This window comes from Jaculus jaculus, chromosome 14 (assembly GCF_020740685.1).
Source record: "Jaculus jaculus isolate mJacJac1 chromosome 14, mJacJac1.mat.Y.cur, whole genome shotgun sequence".
Taxonomy (NCBI): domain Eukaryota; kingdom Metazoa; phylum Chordata; class Mammalia; order Rodentia; family Dipodidae; genus Jaculus; species Jaculus jaculus.
This window is the reverse complement of record NC_059115.1, coordinates 65,849,571-65,871,740: the sequence shown is the minus strand read 5'-3', so window position 1 is coordinate 65,871,740 and position 22,170 is coordinate 65,849,571.

The following is a 22,170-nucleotide window of genomic DNA, read 5'->3' as shown; positions in this document are numbered from 1 at the left end:
TTTTGGGGTTTTGCTTTTTATATTTACAACCATTTTTACATGCTTACATCATCAGAGAAGGCACAAGAAAATGTAAATTTATGTTGGCATCTTAATGGACAGCCATTATATTATTCATACTCCTCCCTTGTCGGTTAAAAGATTAATGTCAATTTCAAAGGGGAAAGTGGGGGGGGGGGTATTACCGTGGGATATTTTTTATAATCATGGAAAATGTTAATAAAAATTGTGAAAATAATAAAAATGAAAAGAATAATAAAAAAATTAATGTCAATGCTAGTTTGATGCTGCTGTACCACCTTGTTGATTTTCCTGAAATACTCTTCATTCTTTCTTGTGTGCTTATGTGTGTCTGGGATTCCTTATTTGGAATTTTTATGCTCAGTATTATCTAGTTAGTATGCCATGCATGCGTGCACACACACACACACTCACACACACTCTCACACTCAGTTGTTCCTTGGAATCCAGGAGGAATGAAACCTCCACAGATACCAATATCTGCAAATGCTCAATTTCCTTATATAAAATTAATTGCATGCACCCCATACACATCCTCCTTTATCCTTTTCATCATCTCTAAATTAATCATATTACCCAACCCAATATGATTGCTATATAAATAGTCATTGTACTGTATTATTTAGGGAATACTGGCAAGAAAAAGTCATGTACATGTTTAACACTGATGTAATTTGTTATTTCAAAATACTTTTTTGATCCATTGTTGGTTGAATCTAAGGATGCTAAATCTATGACTACAGAGGGCCTACTATATCCTGTTGGTTCTGTCTCTAGTAATAAACAAGAGTTTTTTCAGGAAATGGTTGATATTTATCAAGAAAGGGCTTTATGAAAAAATGGAGAATGCCATTATATACTTCAAAGACCCATTATGAATAATTGATATCTCTGCAAACCATTTATTGCAGGACCCCACAGAGTGCTTTGACTAAGCTGAAATACACCAAATCTTTGCTGAATGACTGATAAACGTGGAGAAGTCTCCACCAGGAAGCCATCCTGAGACCTGGTGGCATGTTGGAATCATTTGGATCTCTTGGACACACCATCAGAGATTTTAGATTCAGTAAAATCTGTCTGGATGGAATGTTACCCAGAACCCTGTTTTCATAATCATGTCCCAGTGATTCTATTGAGTAGCGGTGTGTGAAAAGAAACAGTTTTAGAGCAGTCCCTGTATCTTCAAGGCTAAGATCAAACCCAGTGCCTTGTACATGCTTTTAATTTGACATGCTGAATTTTTTTAAAGCCAAAGCTAACTTCTTTCTGCACGTCCATCAGAATTTATTTAATGTTTTATTGCTTGGAAAAGATTTCAATGTAATTCTCTCATTTGATCCTCACAAAGTCCTATATTACACATTATTAGCTAAGTCAGAGTAAGAAGGAAAGAAAAACTAGTGTTTGCTGTATTTTTCCAAATGCTGTGCTAAGGGACTTATCTCATTTGATCTTTATAACAGCCTTCCTCAAATTATTCTGGCCCTCAAGTCTTTTGCCCCAAGCTCCAATGCCTTGTTACTTGCCTAAGGACATGCAGCTGAAAATGACAAAACTGGAATTTGAGGCAGTAAAATAGTTTAAAAGTAGGTCTTCAGGAGCAGTAAACTTGGGTTTAATTCCTCGTTTTTAATTAAAATCTATATACACATGATCAGAGTTAACGCTTTCCAGTCTTTAGTCTCCCCATCTATAAATGGATGAGGATGATACCTTTTTCACTGATGTGAAGATTTGATTATGTAAGAAAAATAAAGAACTTAGTGCTCTCCTGTCTGGAACTTGATAAGCACTCCTAAGTGCTAGTTGTTACTAGGTTTAACTCCAAAGCTCACATTTGTTCCATCATATCCATTTATCTCTGAGAAAGAATGTGAAAAGGGAAAAAGTGTACAATGCCATTGGTATTTCATTATTAATGAGTTAACTCTGAAGTCCTAATACATAACTTCCTTCAACAAGAATTTCATAAGTGTGCTTTATCCTTTATTACACATTTATAATTAATATTTCCTAGCCAACACATGTTTAAATGCTTTGTTTTTACTCTGTTTCCTTTTAATTTCTTTGAGTGTCTATGTGGTGTGTGTGGATGTGTGGGTGTGTGCACATGCATGTGTGTACATGTGTGGAGACCAGAGGACAACTTTGGGTGTTAATCTCAGATGTGCTATCTATCTCTCTTTGAGGCAGGGGCTCTGATTGGCCTAGAGCTCACCTCCAACTCCCCAGTGCTTAGAATACACTTGGGGTGTACCACCACACCCAGTATTTACATGGGTTCTGTGGATCAAACTCAGATCCTCATACTTGGGAGGCAAGCATGTTACCAACTGAGATAGTCTCCAGCCTCCTGTTTCCAGATAATTTTAGATTCAGCCAATCAAGTTCCTTTTCTTCTTAAGATTGATGAAATTTTGATTTGGATTGTGTGAGGTCATTTGTGGATCACTGTCTTTTAATCCATGAACAGGATTTTGCTTTTCATTTAATTTGATATTCTTTAGCTTCTTGTAGCCATGCTTCTATTTTCCTCTTAAAGGTATGTCTTGTATATATTTTGCAACATATTTTATAAATAGTTCATGTTTTTGAGTGATATTGTGAATATACTTAATTTTTTAAATTTTCCAGTGATCCTCTGAAAGGTATCTACATAGATTGTTTTCTGTATATTGATCTTTTAACTTGCCTACTTTTAACTGGGTTATATTCTTTTATTTATTATTAGTATTAAGTGACATACTTCTATGGCCCTTTCATATTTAAGATGTGCTTTTTATAAATACTATACAGATGGGATATTTTTGGTTATAATTATTGGCACATACTAATTGTATAAATCAGTGGAATTTACTGCAGTATTTCCCTACATGCATATATCATCAATCTACCTTTCTTCTTCCCTTAGAACACCCCCAACTCCCCTTCCCCCAGTACCATTTCTAGTCCCTAGATGTTCATTCTTTTTATTTAAGATGTTTTTTGCTTATGTATGTACGTATGTGTGTGTGTATGTATGTCCTCTTGTGGTGAACTATATGCTCACTTGTGGTGGGAGTTGCTCATCTATGGTAACCCAGTTGGATCATCAGGTGTCCAGCTCAGTTGCTCTTTCACCTGGTCTTGTTTTAGCACTGGGAGTCTTTCTTTGTACTGCAAGGCTCCATTGATTCTTGGGACTCTGCTGTGCCCAAGACTGGGGTTACAGACATGTGTGGTCATGCCCAGCTGTATTTAATTATTTTGTTAATTGAGAACTGTACTATATAAACATTTTGCATATTGGTCATACTCACACCAGGTTATACTCTTTTATACCTTCTTCTCCACTCCCATTCCACTGAGGCTTTCTTCAGTGAGGTTATCAATAATTCACTGTGAGGTTATGAATGCCTTGCAATACATCTTCCCACACTGTGGCTCTTACAATCTTTCCACCTTCTCTTCCATGATATTCTCTGAACCTTGGAGTGTGTGTTTTAAGCTTCCTTTAGTGTTGAGTGCTCAGCAACCTCTAATTTTCTACTTTGATGAGTTTTGAGTCCCCTCAGTGTCTACTGACATCTCTCTGGAGAATGTCTTCAGGCTAGCAGTGGGAGCAGCACTCATATTTAATCTGCCACTTCCTCTGTAATGTTTCCTGGGCCCTGGCAGATGTGATCAGCATGACTGCTCTCATACTAGGCAGTCAGCATTCTTTTCTTGTATTAACACATCATTAGTCTCCATTGTATTTTTTTGTTTGTTTGTTTTTTTGAGGTAGGGTCTCACTGTAGCTCAGGCTGACCTGGAATTCACTATGTAGTCTCAGCGTGGCCTCTAACTCATGGTGATCCTCCTACCTCTGCCTCCCGAGTGGTGGGATTAAAGGCATGTGCCACCATGCCAGGCTTCTCCATGGTATTTGCTGCCATCTGTAAAAAAAGATATTCTCTAATCAAGAGTAAGAGCAGCATATATCAAAGGGGATAAACAAAGACATAGAATATAGAAGTCTTTGGGGAGGGAATACTGTCTTCTTTTAGCCAAAGAACAGTGGGAGCTTCCATCTAGGGTCTGTAACTTTCCAAGCCATAGGCTTCTTATTTGGTTCTCAGTACCAGGTGTTAATTCCCTCCCACTTAGTGGGCCTCGTATACAATCAGATAGCAACTGATTACTCCCATAACCTGTGTGCCGCTATTGCACTATGTGTGTACATCTTGCTTGGCTGGTTGATTTTGTAGTTTGCAGGATGCACTGCTTATTCATGCTGTTTGTGGCTTTTATCCCCCTGCAGTTTGAACAACATCGTCCATCACTATGAGAGCTAGCCAGCAGTGAGCTGGCTTTCTTCTCTGTTCCAGAATTATCTCCAAATGTCCAGCAACTCGCAGCCTGTGGTATCTTCACCAGTAGGTCCTTATCATTTATATCTGGCAGGTAACCCAGTGCTTTGACAATGTCCTGCATTATTTTTGGTGCCTCATGGGTCTCCTTGGCCAATAGCTCACTGTGGGGGATAACCCAGTTCTGACACTAGGATTTACCAGCCACAGCCTGTGGGTTTAGAGTAAAGCTTTCTCCACCCCTACAGTGTGCTGTCCAAACTATCTTCAACACTCTTATTAAGAGTCATATCCTGGGCTGGAGAGATGGCATAGCAGTTAAGCGCTTGCCTGTGAAGTCTAAGGACCCTGGTTCGAGGCTCGATTCCCCAGGACCCACGTTAGCCAGATGCTCAAGGGGGCGCATGCATCTGGAGTTCATTTGCAGTGGCTGAAAGCCCTGGCATGCCCATTCTCTCTCTCACTCTCTATGTGCCTCTTTCTCTCTCTGTCACTCTCAAATAAATAAATAATCTTTAAAAAAAGAGTTATACCTTTTAAGTAGCTAACCAAGAGGAAGATTTCTATGGTACTGATTCATGCCATCATTAGTTTTGTGCATCTCTTCCTCTGACCCTCCCTTACCTCAGTCACCCCCCAGGCCCTTCAACCCTCTGTATTCTGCCCCTCTACTTGTCTGTTAGATAGCCCTTCCTCTTATCACTCTTTGCTTCTCTTCTCTCCAAGCTTCATTTTAGCTTCCTTGCCAAAACTACTGATGCTTAATACAACTTATAAACAAATTAAACTCTTCCATGTTTGGAACTACATATGACAGTCCTAGATAATCCCTCTTAATTTGTTTCTATCCCTCCTCCCTCTATTTGGATTTTTAGAATTCTAGATTACAATATTTTATATGTACTTAGGCCATGTACATTTAATATAATAGGTATGGTGAGGTTCAAAACTATTGTCTTACTACTTGTTTCTTTGTTGCTATTTTTATTGGTTTATTTATGAGATGGGGGTCCCACTAGGCTGCCTAGGCTGGCCTTGAACTCTCAATCCTTCTGCCTCTGGTTTCTGAATAAGTGGGATTACAGCAAAATATCAGGGTACATAGTTATTGTTTTTTTTTCATTTACCTCCTATGTTCTCTGATCATTTTTTTGCTCCTTCCCTTCTTTAATCAGATTGCTTCAGCATGTGTAGCATACTGTTCTGGACCCTCCACAGACATATGGTCCATGACACTCTGTATTACCTTTTGTATTTGCTCTGACATTATAACGTGCATCTTAGTATCATCACCGCCAATAATTCCTTTCACACATGATATAGTGTATTTTCTGGTAAGAGAAAGTGATGAATTATAAAGCTCCAGGCCTCCACAGAATCAAATACTAAGCTGGAAAAAATGACCAGAAAAACTATTTCAGAACTCTGGAACCTGATCAGACATTTGCAATAGCCAGAAGAGCACTTGGTGATGGAGGAGGCTACTGAACCATGGTAGAAGATAATGGCATGTGGACTAAGTCACTATCTCCCATTACTAAGCCCATTCACTGCTGTGGGGGTGGCTTCTGCACCTCTAGGGTGCCTGGCTAGAGCCATATGGGTGGTAAGGCTGCTTTCTTCCTAAATATGGGGTGGTACAATTTGTTTAACTTGCTGATTCTCTAAAGGACTGGGCACAAGCACTTGTCTCTGTTTCAGCCTTCCTAGACTATATTGGCTTCATGGCATTTATCAGAAAGTTCAAAGAAATAAGCCTCCTCCATTCCTCTTATGCAGGTCAAAGGCTGACCTCCGAGATGAGAGAACAGAAACTTCTGCTAACTGTAGCTTTCAATACCAATCCCTGGAGACAGTGAGAATTGGATATTCAATGTACCATATTATAATATTCAAACTGCCTCAACCTAAACAAAAACCAAAGTAAGCTCAGATATTGGACTCTATAAACACATTAAATAAAGTGCATTGGGGGCTGGAGAGATGGCTTAGTGAATAAGGCACTTGCCTGCAAAGCCAAAGAACCCAGGTATGATTCTCCAGGATCCATGTAAACCAGATACACAAAGTGGTGCATGCATCTGAAGTTTGTTGGCAATGGCTGAAAGCCCTGGCATGCCCATTCTATCTGCTTGCTTCTCTCTCTCTCAAATAAATAAATAAATATTAAAAATATATTTAAATAAAGTGTGTTAAATATACTTGATCTGTTAGGAAACCATGGACAAAGAACTAAAGGAAATCTGGGGAAGAACTGCTAGAAAATGAGAAATATGAATAATAGAACAAGGATAAAAATGAAGCAAGTAGATATTCTGGAACTAAGCCTAATGGCTAAAAAGAATTTAATGCAACAAGAGTTGAACAGCAGATTTGAGCAAGCAAAAGATGAAATCAGAAAACATAAAGATAAGGCCATTGGATTAATTCAGTTTACAGAGTAGATGTAAAACAATGATGAGAAATGAGAAGAGTCAGTGTAACATGGGAATAGCATCAAATGTACCAATACATATATCATGGGAATGCTGAAGAGGAGGTTGAGGAAGGAAAATACCAAACAATGATCAAAATTTCTCAAATTTGGTGAAAGACATGAATTTAATTATAAAACTCAAAGTAGGGCTGGAGAGATGGCTTAGTGGTTAAGGCCTGCAAAGCCTCAGGACTAGGGTTTGATTCCCCTGATCCCACAAAAGCCACATGCACAAGGTGATACATGTGCCTGGAGTTTGTTTGCAGTGGCTAGAGGCCCTGGCCTGCCTGTCCTCTCTCTCTCTCTGTTTCTCTGTAATAAATAAATTAAAAAAAAAAATTAAGCTCCAAACAAAAGGCATACAAAGGTTGCAAGAAATAACTTGTTCACATACAGAGTCTTCAATAAAACCAATAATTGAATTCCCATCAGACGAGATTGGGCACGTTCAGGGTGATATGGCCATAGACTGAATTCTCATCAGAAACTCTGGAGCAGAAGTCAGTAGGATGGCTTATTGAAAGTTTTAAAAGCAAATAAATCAACCAAGAATTCTATTTCTAGAAAATTATCCTCCAAGAATAAGAAAAAATGACCTGGGGAGATGCTCAGTGAATAAAACACTTGCCACACAAGTATGGGGATCTGAGTACAGGTCCCAGCATCCATGTAAATGCTGTCCACCAGTAATCTTTGTACTTGGAGGCAGAGATGGAGGACCCTAGGACAAGCTGGCTAGCTACTCCAGCCAAATTAGGGAACCCTGAGCTTAATAACAGACCCTGCCTCAGGAAGGTGGAGCATGATTGAAGAAGACACCCAATGTTATTCTCTGTCCAACACACACACACACACACACACACACACGTGCACACATGCACTTCCATATATGCAAGTACACACATGCACACAACATGCACACACACACACACACACACACACACACACACACACAGAGTATTTTAAAAGAATAAAAGAAAGTAAAACATCCCCCCAAAAATAAAAGCTAAGGATTACTAACAGACTACTAGTAGACCTTTTTTTTTAACAAGAAAAGCTTAAGGGAGTCCTTCAAGGTGAGAGAAAGATACAACAGCTCTCAAAGCCATATAGAAAATAGAATAAAGATAATTTCCTAAGCAAAGATAAACTCCAAGATAATTCTACTGGAAGAGTTTTAGAAATCTTCCTTTTAAAATATGGCTTAGAAGACAAGGTGTGACTATTTAAATCCACTCACAGGCACAAATAAAGACTAAATCCATGGCAGTAACTATTACAAAGGGTGAGGAATGGAAATACATAGGAGTCTAGTGTTTGTATGTTCTTAAAACTAAGTTGGGCCAGGTGTGTTGGCTCACACCTTTAATCCAAGCCCTCATGAAAGATGTAGGAGGATCACCTTGAATTTGAGGCAAGCTTGGGGCTACAGGGTGAGTTCCAGATCAGCCTGGGATGGAGTGAGACCCTGCCTCAAAAACAAAACAAAAAACTATGCTGGTAATATTCAAATTATGTTGTTAGAGGCTTCAAATGTTAATAGTACTCTCCAAAGTAGCCACTGGGGAAAAAAACTTAAAAGTATACAGAAAAGGAAAGGAGAGGGAATCAAAATGCTATAAAAAAAAAAAAGAAAATTTTTGAGTCTGTAATTGAGGTATTTAGGAACAGAAAACACACAGAGAGAAAGCAATCAAAAAAGTCTTTCCTTATCAATAAATACATTGAGTAAATACTCAAACTATTAAAAGACAGAGGTTGACAGAATGACTTTAAAATGTAATCCATCTATGCATCATCTACAGAATACATACATACATATATATATTGCATGTAAGTGGTAACCAAAAGAGGCTTGGGTGGCTATATTATTACCAGATCATATAGATTTTACATGAACAAAATCTTACAGAACATATAGGCCACTGTACACATAAAAGTTTGATCTAATGAGAAGATATAGCAACTATGACATATATATGTCTACAATGAAGATCCAACACATAGAAAGCAAAAATGGACAAAATTAAAGGCAAAAAATAGACTTCTACAATAGTAGTTAGAGACTTCATCAACCTACTTTAAATAACAGATAGAAAACCAATAAGGAAATAAGACTTGAACAGCATTATAAACCAATTAGGTCTAACAGACATACATACATAAACCACCCCACCCAACAACTGCAGGGTACACATTCTTCAAAGAGTATAAGAAATATTCTCCAGGATAGACCATATGCTAGACCAGAAAAAAGTCTCAGTACATCTACAAGGAAAACACACAGAAGCACACGTGTGCTTACACACACATGTGAGGAAATTAACTTTTCCAAGAGGCAAAAAAATTATCATACTTTATTGAATGTAGTAGGAGAGTACTAAGATGTAAATTTATACATAAAACACCTACTTTTAACTGGCAGAAAAATCTCAATCAGTAACCTAACTATATAACCCAAAAAATTAAAAAATGAATACCAAACAGAACCCAAGTTATCAAAACAAAGGAAATGATAAATATTGGACTTAAGAGATACAGAATATGGCTGGGGAGATGCCTCAGTCAGGTAAGTGTTTGCCATGCAAACATGAGGACTCTAGTTCAATTCTCAGTACCCACGTAAAACCTGGGCTGGTGGTGCACACCTGTACTCCCAGCACTGGGAATACAAGAAACAGGAGGAAGGAAATCTAGGACTAGCTAATCTAGCTGAATTATAAGCTCTAAATTCAGTAAGAGACCCTGTCAACAAGTAAGAGTGACTGAGTACATGTAATGTCAAAACACATACACACTAGAATGGATCTTTCTCAATATGATACAGTCCATAGGTGAAAATCTCAGCTAACATCATACTAATGGTAAAAGCTTTTCTTCTAAGATCAGAAATAAACAAATGGATTTCTATTCAACATAGTACAAGGAGTTCTAGTCTTAGCAATTAGGTACAAGGGCTGGAGAGATACTTAGCATTTAAGGCACTTGCTTGCTGAGTCTAAAGACCCAGCTTTGATTCCCTGGTGCCCAGGTAAAGCCAGATGCACAAGGTGGTGTATGTGTCTGGAGTTTTATTTGCAGTGGCTAGGGACCCTGGAAACCTATCCTTTCTATCTCCCCACCTCTCTCAAATACATAAAATATAAAGTTGACTGAAACTAAGTGGTGAAAAATTAGTTTAAAAAAAAATTAAAGCATGAAAATGAAAGGAAGAAATAAAATATCTTTATTTACAGAAGACATGATCATATATAAAGAATTTCTCTTTAAAATATGTTAGTGGGGCCAGAGAGATGAGTTAGTGGTTAAGACACTTGCCTATGAAGCCTAAGGACCCAGGTTCAATTCCCCAGTACCCACATAAGCCAGATGCACAAGGTGGCACATGCATCTGGACTTTGCAGTGGCTAGAGGCCCTAGTATGACCATCTTCTCTCTCCCTCTCTAAAAAATAAATAAGTAAAAGTTTAAAAAAATTTTAATATGTTAGTGCTGATAAATTTAAGTAAGTTGCAAGATTCAAAAACAATTGGCAAAGCCCAGCTGTAACCAAGTACAATGTCACATTTTTATAATCCCAGTACTCAAGGAGGCCAAGGCAGAAAGATTGTGAGTTGAGGGCACCCTTGACTACTTAATGAAATCTCAAAAAAAGCTCTATTCTTTTTTTTGTTTGTTTTTTGGTTTTTCAAGGTAGGGTCTCACTCTAGCACAGGCTGACCTGAAATTCACTATGTAGTCTCAGGGTGGCCTCAAACTCATGGCGATCCTCCTACCTCTGCTAGTACTGGGATTAAAGGCATGTGCCAACACGCCCAGCTTCTTCTTTTTTTAACCTGAAGTTTAGAGAGACTTTATTAGATTAAGAGAAGGAAATGCAGAGAGCTCCCACCATATGGAAAGCAACAGGGGTGGAGAGCATGTGGGAGTAAGGGTCCACTTCTGCCATCATCCCAGCCCAACTGGGCTGAGCCAAGGGGGGCTTACCAGACCAGGGACCTGGAAATTTCAGGCATAAGAAAATATGAACAGCCAGAAAAGAGTCTGTGCCCACCTGGTACGCATCTGCTTATAAGCTATTCCTGTGGACTTCAATCTTTGGTTCAGGTGAATTCAGAGATTTCTTTTCTTTTTGTTTAATTTTTTTTAAATTTATTTATTTGAGAGCGACAGACACAGAGAGAAAGACAGATAGAGGGAGAGAGAGAATGGGCATGCCAGGGCTTCCAGCCTCTGCAAACGAACTCCAGACGCGTGCGCCCCCTTGTGCATCTGGCTAACGTGGGACCTGGGGAACCGAGCCTCGAACCGGGGTCCTTAGGCTTCATAGGCAAGCACTTAACCACTAAGCCATCTCTCCAGCCCTCTTTTTGTTTAATTTTTGAGACAAGAGTTTCACTGTACATCCCATAATAGCCTCAAACTTGCATTCCTCCTGCCTCAGCCTTCTGATTACTGGGATAAATTAGGCATGTGTGCCACAGTTAGCTGTATTTCTACACAATAGCAACTAATAACCCACAAAGAAAATTAAAACAAGTCTGAGCCTGGGTTTGATTCCTGAGTACCCATGTAAAAAGCTAGATGTGTAAAGTGGCACATTCATTTGGAGTTCATTGGTAGCAAGTGACAGGATTCCCTGGCACACCCATGCCCATTCTCTCTCCTTCTCTCTCTTAAATAAATAATTTTCTTTTTAAAAGAAAATGACATTGGGGGCTGGAGAGATGGCTTAGCAGTTAAGGTATATGCCTGCAAAGCCAAAGGATCCCCATTCTATTCTCCAGCATCCACGTAAGCCAGAAGCACAAGGGGGTTCACACATCTGGAATTTGTTTGCAGTGGCTGGAGGCCTTGGTGTGCCTATTCTCTCTCTCTCTTTTTCTCTCTCTGTCTCTCCCTCACTCCCTTCCTCCCTCTTTCTCTTTCTCAAATAAATAAATAAAATTTATTTTAAAAAAGAGAAAATGACATTGGGAAATAGTTATGAGTGAGGCATGGTGGCTCGTGCCTTCAATCCTAGAACTCAGGAGACTGAGATAGAAGGATTGCCATGAGTTCAAGACCAGCCTAAAGCTACAGAGTGAGTTCTAGGTCAGCCTGGACTAGAGTGAAACTCTGCCTTGAAAAAAAAAGGAAGAAAGAAACAATTAAAGAAAGAAAGAAACTTATTCCGCTTTAATAATACCAAAGAATAAAACAATTAGGAATAAATTAAACAAAGATTTCCATACTGAAAACTACAAAACATTGCCTAAAGAAGACATAAATATATGGAAAAGTATCCTATCTGCATAGATTGGAACATTTCAATTAGGTTAAGGTGACAATACTGACCCAAATTATATAAACACTCAAAATTATCTCTATCCAAATCCCAATTGTTTTATTTTTTCCAGTAATAGAAAAACATTCCATATGAAAATTCATGTAGAATATCAAAGAACCTCAAAAGGCCAAAACAATCTTGAAATAAGGAATAAATCTGGAGAACTTGAACTTTCTAATTTTAAAATCTAGAACAAGTCTACAAAATCAAAACTGTGTGTCACTTGTATATGGAAAGACATGGTGATTAATGGGTTAGAATTGAGAGAACCCCGATATAAAGTCTTCTAAGGCTAATTGTGCTCAGTTTTGGTGCTGAGAATCAAACCCAGGGCCTTGGTGTTGCAGTTACTTTCTCATTGCTGGGAAAAAAACATCCAACCAGAAACAGTTTGTGGGAGGAAAGGATTTACTTCATCTCACAGTTCTGAGGGGAAGCTGCATTGTGGTAGGGAAAGCACAGCAGAAGCATCATGTCTTATTGCCTCAGAAGAGAGGAAGAAGCCAGCATGAGCTAGCTAGCACTGGCAAGTGGGGATAGCTTATATGATCCTAAGGCCATCCTCCAACAACACACATCCTCCTGCAAGACCTCACTTCCCAAAGGTTCCACCAGCTAGGGATCAAGCACGAGGCTGAATCACATACATGTGAGGCTATGGGGGACATTTTACATTCAAACCACTGTACTTGCCATATGAGATAAGGTGCTCTACCACTCTCTAATGCATCCCCAGCCCTATGGTCAACTGACTTTTTACAAGTGTGCTAAGACTACTGAGTAGAAAAGATGGTCTTTCCAACAAATGACCTTAGAAGAACTGGATATCTATCTGCATAAATGAAGTTGGATACTTACCTAAATTTAAGAGCTAAAACTATTTTTAAAAAGTCTTCAAAGATTGTATATGATGAATCTTCTTTCTTAGACTTGGTAATGGTTTCTTAAATATGGTGGCAAAAGCACAGACAATAGCAACATCAAAAAGATAAAACTTGGGGCTGGAGAGATGGCTTAGCGGTTAAGCGCTTGCCTGTGAAGCTTAAGGACCCCGGTTTGAGGCTCGTTTCCCCAGGTCCCACGTTAGCCAGATGCACAAGGGGGCGCACACGTCTGGAGTTCGTTTGCAGAGGCTGGAAGCCCTGGTGCGCCCATTCTCTCTCGCCCCCTCTATCTGTCTTTCTCTCTGTGTCTGTTGCTCTCAAATAAATTAATAAAAAATTTTTAAAAAAAGATAAAACTTGGCTTAATCAAAATTAAAAGCTTGGGCTGGAGAAATGGCTCAGTGATTAAAGATGCATGCTTGCAAAGCTATTGATCTGAGTTCAGTTCTCCAGTATCCGTGTAAAACTTGATGCACAAAGTGGCACATGCATCTAGAGCTTGTATGCAGTGACAAGAAGCCCTGATGCACCCATACTCCCTCCCTTCTTATCACTCTCTTTCTCTCTTTCATTTTTTAATTTTGTTTATGTTTATTTATTTGAGAGTGACAGAGAGAGAAAGAGGCAGATAGAGAGAGAGAAAGAGAGGGAATGGGCATGCCAGGAAATCCAGCCATTGAAAACGAACTCCAGATGTATGCGCCACCTTGTGCATCTGGCTTACGTGGGTCTAGGGAAATCAAGCCTCCAACCAGGGTCCTTAGGCTTCACAGGCAAGGGCTTAACCACTAAGCCATCTCTCCAGGCCTGCCTCTCTCTCTCTCTCTCTCAAAAAAAATAAATAAAATAAAATATTTTTGAAGATGAAAATGGGACTGGAGCGATGGTTCAGTGGTTAAGGCACCTGCCTGCAGAGCCTAATGACCTAGTTTCAATTCCAGTACCCAGGTAAGCCAGATGCACATGGTGACACATACACCTGGAGTTCTTTTGCAGTGGCTAGAGGCCCTGGTGTGCTCATTTTCTTTCTCTTGGTCTCTCTCTCTCTGTTTCTCTCCTTGCAAATAAATAAAAAAAAAATTTAATGAAAAACTTGCTGTACAAAGGTTACTATCAAGGAAAGGCAACCCACAAAACAGGGAGAAATATTTGTAAGTCACATAAGTGATGAGTTTAGTATTTAAACTATGTAAATAACCTCTACAGCTCAACATCAAAAAGATAATGTGGGGCTGGAGAGATGGTTTAGTGGTCAAGGCACTTGTCTGTAAAGCCAAAGGACCTAGGTTCAATTCCCTCAGACCCATGTAAGCCAGATGTATGAGGTGGTTCACAAATCTAGAGTTCTTCTGCAGCAGCTAGAAATCCTGGTGTGCCCATTCTCTCTTTCTTTCTCTCTAACTCCCTCTATCTCTGTCTCTCTCAAATAAATAAATAAAATAATAAAATAATCTTATCAAAAACTGAACAAAGGACTTGAATAGACATTTCCCCACAGAAGCTATACAAATAAAAAGCTTGATATTTTTAATTATTAGGGAAATGGACATCAAAGTCACAATGAAATTCTACTTTGATGGGATAGAGGGAGGAAGGGGTAGGCAGGGAAAAGGGGGAGATACATAACAAGTGTTGGTGAGAATATGGAGACAGTGGAACTCAGATCTGTACTGTAGGAATATAAAGTGGTACAAGCACTATAAAATGGCCTTGCAGTTCCTTGCAAAACAAAACCAAGAATTAACCTATGAGCCAGAAATGTCACTCCAAAGTGTTATCCAAACTAATTAAAAGCACACTCAAACAGATATTTCTATTCCAGTGTTCATAGCAGCATTATTCACAGTGGTCAGAAGACAAAGCAACCCAGATATTCTTCAACAGATGAATGAATAAACAAAATGCGGTGTGTACATGCAACACATTGACAAAGTAATGGAATTCTGATTCATGGCATGACGTGGGCTGTTGAAGAACACGGTCCTCTGGGAGCAACATAGCCATTTGCCCTCTTGGACTGTCACCAGGGCGGATTACCAAGAGACTCCCACAAGATTGGACCCATTAGCATTCTGTCACAGAGGGAGGAAGGCTCAAGAGGCCACACCCTTTCTCAAGGATTCATACAGTTAAGCGTCACTAAAGGAGGAGCCCACAAAGCCCTGTCCCTTCCCAAGGAAATACAGATAGTTAACCAGAGAGAGAGGGCCAGAGAAATTTATTTTCTTCAACAGAGTAGCTACCCATAAACTGCTTGTGCTCCTATAATTATCTTGCTGGCTCACCAAGGTGCAGTACTGTATGGAATTGTTTGTGTCATTGTTGCTCTGAGATGAGTAGATGCGTGTTCCCATCTCCTTAGAGAAAGTTCACACAAGGTGGATGACTCCTGACAACGCTGCCAAGTTGATTAGGCTGAACACAAAAGAACAAAAGTCTGTATGCTCCCTCTTCTATGAGATGAGTGGAATAGGCAAATTCATAGAGACAGAAAGTAGAATAGAGGTATCCATGGGTAGGGGACTAGACAAAGAGTTTTAATTGTCACAGTTTGTTCTTATGATTTTGAAAATGAGGTGATGGGTATACAGCAGTGTGAATAGCTTAATGTCACTGAGCTCCATGCTTAAAATCGAAGTCGTTACATTATACACATTTTCTTTTGAGGTAAGCCCAACAGACTGCGTTTTTTTATGTGTGTTTGAGAGAGAGAAAGAGAGAGAGAGAGAGAATTGGCATGTCAGGGCCTCCAACCACTGCAATGGAATTCCAGAAGTGTGTACCCCCTTGTGCTCATGTGTGACCTTGTGCACTTGCATCACTACATATCTGGCTTATGTGGGACCTGGAGAGTCAAACGTAAGTCCTTAGGCTTTGCAGGCAAGAACCTTAACAGCTAAGCCATCTCTCCAGCCCACATTTGCCATATTTTAATTATGAAATTAAATTGTAAAATGTATCTGTTCTGCTGGGTGTGGTGACTCATGCCTGCCTTTAAGCTCAGCCCTCAGGAGGCTGAGGTTGAAATATTGCTGTGAGGCCAGAATGAATTCAGGTTAGCCTAGGGCTAAAGTGAGACCCTGCCTTTAAAAAAAACCTATTCCTTCCTCTTGTTTTTGTGTTATTGCTGTATACTGTTTAATTGCATACAGGTAACAAGCTATTCAATATCTGACTGTTTTTGCTTGTAACAGTAAGATACTTTTAAAGATTCACTACAGTATTATCATTACGATTGTTATTTGGGGATTTGTTTGTTGAGACAGAGATTCATGTAGCCCAGGGTAGCTTCAAATTCCCTATGTAGCTGAAGATGACCTTGAACTCCTGATCATCCTAACTTCAGCTCTCAAAAGCCAGGATTTCAGGTTGTAAACCACTGTGCCTTTTTATTTATTGTATAGCATGTGCATTGTGGGTGGTATATTCACTTGTGTGTGCACATGTGTATGCAATGACATGCACACATGGAGAGGACAGAAGATATAAGGCATCCTCTTCAATTGTTCTTCTGTCTTATTTCCTTGAGACAAAATATCTCACTGAAATTTGGAGCTCACTGGTTTGTGGTCAGACAGGCTGACCCTGCAAACTCCAGTGATTCTCATGTCTCTGCCCCCACCCCTCTCAGCATAGGGGTTACAAGCATATGCAGTCACATCCTGCTCTTTATGGGTGCTGGGGATCAAACTAAGATCCTCATGCTTGCACAGCAAGTGCTCTCATCTGCTGAGACATCTCCCCAGCCCTTACTTTTTATTTATTTATTTATTTATTTTTATTATTATTTTTGAGGTAGGGTCTCACTCTAGCCCAGGCTGACCTAGAATTAACTCTGTAGTCTCAGACTGGCCTCAATCTCACGATGATCCTCCTACTTCTGCCTCCCAAGTGCGGGTATTAAAGGTGTGCACTACCACGCCTGGCTTTTTCCTTTTTATTTTTGTTTTGTTTTATGTTTTCCAGGTAGAACAGGTTAGTCTCAAATTTATGATCCTCTGACCTCTTTCCTGATAGAGGTACAGGGGTGTACCAACAAACCAAGTGGCCTTTATTTCTTCATTTCCTTTTCTATCCTTTCATTTTCTTGGACATTAAACACCATTTAATATACACCATTTAATACACTACTGTAAAAAATATTTATGTATTTATTTATTTATTTGCAAGGAGAGTGAGCGAGAGAGAGAGAACTGAGAGAAAAAGAATGGTCATGCCCAGGCCTCTAGCCACTTCAAATGTTTATCAAGCAAATGATACATGAGCACTCTGTGAGATGGTGAGAAACCTGTTGCCAGGACATTAATAAAGGAGACAAATCATTTTTACTATTTCACCCTGGTTCAAATGAACTCCTGATACATGAGCATCTGGATTTATGTTGGTATTAGGGAATCAAACCTAGGTCTTTTGGTGTTGGAGAGAAATGCCTCAACTGCTGAGCTATCTCTCCAGCCCAATACACAATTATATTTTATAAGAAAGAGAGAGAGAGAGGAAGAAAATTGGTACATCAGGACCTCCAGCCACTGTAATAGAACTCCAGATGCATGTGCCCCCTGTGCACATGTGTGTGCCCTTGTATGCTTGCATCACCTTGTGTGTCTGGCTTATGTGGTATCTGTAGAGTCAAATATGAGTCCTTAGATTTCACAGACAAATGCCTCAATCACCAAACCATCTCTCTAGCCCTACACCACTTCTTAATACTCATGTTATATCGCTTGCTATTGTCACATAAGCCAAAAAGGCTATGTCCATTTTTTCAAGCCTTTCTCTCTGTTTCTATTACTTATTATTTGCTTCAGGCTTGATAAAGCAAGCACTGTACTACTGAGCTGCATTCCAGCCATCTTCTGTGTTGTACCTAACTTCTACAAGCTTTAAGTTTCCTGTTATTGTTTCAAATTATCTAAAATACTATTAACTTCATCCAGGGAATTTTTTTACATCATGTCCTATTTTTCAGCACTGAGAGGCCCACCAAACTTCTGTGCATCTTCAATTTTACTTTAATTATACTGATATTTTTATGTAAAACCTTGCATATGTTTATAACCAAGTTCTTGTCTGATAATTCCATCATCTCTGCTATTGTTAGCATTTTCTCCATTGGCTATTTTTTATTATAGTTTTGGGTCACATTTCATGCTTCTTCATAAGTGTAGTAAGGTTATATCAGACACTGGCATTGTGATGTTTTGTGCTATCTTCCTTTAAAGAGTGTTATGAGGGGCTGGAGAGATGGCTTAGTGGTTAAGCGCTTGCCTGTGAAGCCTAAGGACCCTGGTTCGAGGCTCAGTTCCTCAGGTCCCACGTTAGCCAGATGCACAAGGGGGCGCATGCGTCTGGAGTTCGTTTGCAGAGGCTGGAAGCCCTGGTGTGCCCATTCTCTCTCTCCCTCTATCTGTCTTTCTCTCTGTGTCTGTCGCTCTCAAATAAATAAATAAAAAATTTTAAAAAGAGTGTTATGAGGTTCAAGGGGAGGCTATTTTTATTTTATTATCAGTTTTATCCTTTTAATGACCTTTAAATTTTTATGTATGCATAGAACAATCTTAATTTGTAGTAAGTGTAGCTCTAGCTTTAAGGGTTTTGCCTTCTGTTAAAAAAAGAAAGAAAAAAAAGGAAAGAAGGAAAAAGAAAGAGAGAGAAAAAGAGAGAAAGAAAGTGAAGTTGTATTTGAACATCTCTTCCATCCGTGGAGCTCTATGGATTGCTTAATTCAAAGCACCAGAGAGATGCTCTCCCTGGTGGAATTTTCCCTTTCTATTGCTTCTTTGTCACCAGAAATCCTACTTCCTCATCCTCCTGAACACCAGGCTCTGTCTTCTCATCCAAAAAGATTCACACATTCTGCTTGAGCTCCCTATCCCCGGTCAGTAGTTCTGAAAGCTGAGGAGACTACAGGGCTCACCTTGTTTGCTTCTTCTCTTCAAGGTTACAGTCCTTTTTTGTAAGTGTCTCATGTTTGTCAACTGTTGTTTCTTACATTTAACCCAATAGGAGGTCAAATCCCACCATGTCTGAAAGCACAAGAATTAGACTCTACTCTCCAGTCTCATGGAACCATGACAGTTTGACTATCCTCACTGTAGATTTAGTAGGAGTGAGTGAGTGAGTGAGTGAATGAATGAAAGAATGACATGTGGAAAGAGAAATTGCCATTAGATCTCCCTCAGCACAGAAAAGCTACAACATGTATACTTAAACAAGTCACATTGGCATTTTAATTTAATATCCATTCTTTCTGCAAAGCTAAGCATATTCCAAAAGTTATCCCTTCACAGTGGCCTGCTAATAAGTCATTAATCCCACCAGAATGTTGCCATCAGTGGCATTAACTGTGTTTCTCCCAACATTTCAGGTTAGGAACATGAAGTATTTTTCAAATCAGCCTATTCCACTAACTAACAATAATATTCCAGCTTGCTCTAGTAACATCAGGACTAACTCATCCCACTATGCTTTCTAGGTCAGGCATACTCGTTTTCATTATAAAAGTGTAAAATTCTGCTTTGGAGGTTATGGCTAGTTTCCTCACGAATTTATGTTCAATATTTGAATCTTATTACTCATAGAAACATGGTTTGAGTGGGTCTCCATATTTTCATGTACATTTTCTGAGAGCTGGCTTGCTCTCTGAGGATTTTATAACATGCTATACACATTTTATAAGAAGGAAAAAAAACATGAAACTGTTTTCTATATAAGAATCTGTGATTTGACTTAGCTTGCATTGTCTCTACTTACTGAGCACTCTGTGAGATGGTGAGAAACCTGTTGCCAGGACATTAATAAAGGAGACAAATCATTTTTACTATTTCACCCTGGTTCAAGTGTCCATATTATTCCCAATGCTGCATTGAAGACTAGAAGAGATTGAGTTAGCAGAAGTTGTCCAGGCATGACATGTGTTATGCTTACACACTGAAAACCAGCACTCCATGTGCACAGATGTCAGGAATGTCCTATAAGCTAGGAGGCTTAACCAAGGTCAAGGAATATTTACTGAGGGAGGGCAGGAAAGAGGTAGGTAGATTTTTATGCATTTAACATTAGAGGATCCCTGAATATTTTTATAGCATAAGAATCCTATAGGAAGGTTAAAAAGATGTTAAGGTTATTTTTTTTTTTTTATAAGTCCAGTCCTTGAATTTCAGTACAACCTAGTTCTTTGACTTTATGAATGGAAAAGGTGGCATGTATCCACTGGCTTAATCTAAGGTGTCAACAATCCCTCTCTGGAGCTATTGAAATAAGGGGAGTGCCCACAGTTACTAAAGATCTTCCGGTGATAAAAGAGCAATTGCATAAACTTCTGGCTGCGTGAATCAGAATGATTCAGCGTTTCACAAAAAGCTTAATTCTATTGGCTTTCCAGTGAGATAAATTTTCAGGAATACTTTCTCCTCACATGCAGGTGAGTCACTTGAAAGGCACTGATGCTCACTCCGGCAGCAATCATGGCCTCTGAAGGCGTTCCAGAGATCTGCTGTACCAGCCCTCACCACATCCACTTTCTCCAGGATTTGCACTATTGACTGGTTGGATGACTTGGCCAGAGCAGAATTCTCCCTCCTGGCAGTAAGTTCTCCATCTAAGCAAGCTTGCAAGGGTGAGATGAGATGGCTGAAGAGGCAAAAGTCTGCCTTGTATGCCTTGTAATCAAACTAAGTCAGCTGGAAGATTTTGTGCCTGGTCTCTTGTTTATCAAGCATGCTCCCTAGGGGACCTGTTTAAGGAAGGAAAGAAATAGGATATAGGGATATAGAGGCACTGCTACAGACCTCCTAAAGCCTTTGCTGAAGCCATGCCCATTAACCTCTATCTTGCATGGTTACACACAGAGCAAATGATTGGCTCTTTAGGACCTCCAAGACTAGGGGTGTAGCCTGAATAGCCAGGATTTCTGGATAATTATGAAGCAACAGCCAAGCTTTTTAAAAGAATTATCCTGCAGCAGCTGGGGAGATGGATCAGTTGGTAAGACATTTGCTGTGCAAGTTTTAACGATCCAAGTTAAGGTCCCCAGAACCCATGTAAATGCTGGGTGTGGTGCTGTGTGCCTGTAAGCCTATTGCTGAGAAAACAGAGATGGAGGGATCCCTGAGGCTTGATGGCTAGGTAGTCTAGCTGAACTAGTGAGCTCTGGAGTCAGTGAAGAGCCCTGCCTCAGCAAATAAGGTGGACAGAGATTAAGACAACAACAGCCTCTGGTTTCCAAATGTATGTGCACCTGTACATAAAAGAACACACTTGCATTCATGTACACACACACACACACACACACACACACACACACACACACACACGTCACTTGTCCTGGGCTCACAGTGTAGCTTAGTGGTAAAGTGTGTGCTTAGCATGCTTGAGGCCTGGAGTATCCCTAGAAATGTAAAACAAATTAGCTATCCTGAAAGGAAATCATTTTGAAATTTGTTTTTTTTTCCCCCAGAAGCAGATTGGAGTACCATTTTCTTGAAGGCATACTATAAATATCAATCACAGTAATGAGCCACAATATAACAATGCCCTCGGCATCCTGAGACACAGGGATGTGTTTTTGCTGCACTAAATGGTTCCAGACTTCTGTGCCCTTTAAGTTATGAATTTTTTTCCTCCTTTGTTTCACTTTCTTTGGCTTCTCCCTCACAGATACACTCTTATTGATCACATCTTCCTGTTACCAAGAGAATTTTTTGAATACTTTTCTTACCTTGTTACTTTAAACAAACAAAACAAATATAAATCGAATGTGGCACACAAACCACTGTTGCCAGGTTTCTTGTCCAGGGCCTTTCTTATGAATGAAGTTCATTAGATTTAGAGCATAGGCTTGGTGAAGTTTATTGTCTGCTCAAGGACTTTTTTTTTTCCACTTGCTTTCTTAGAGGCAGAGTATGTATTCCAAATAGATGGAGTTTCAGGGGAGCTGAAGTAGTTGAGGTTTTAATACTGTACCACATGCACACACACACATATATCTCAATGTTAATTACTATACTGTTCAGCAGAAGAGCAAATGCTGTCAAACAGAGCCCTAAGGTCTCCACTTAAAGGCTGAGACATTCTTGGCCCCAGTAGCTGGGAGCACTGGCCTCTTGCAGCTCAAAGCTGAGTGTC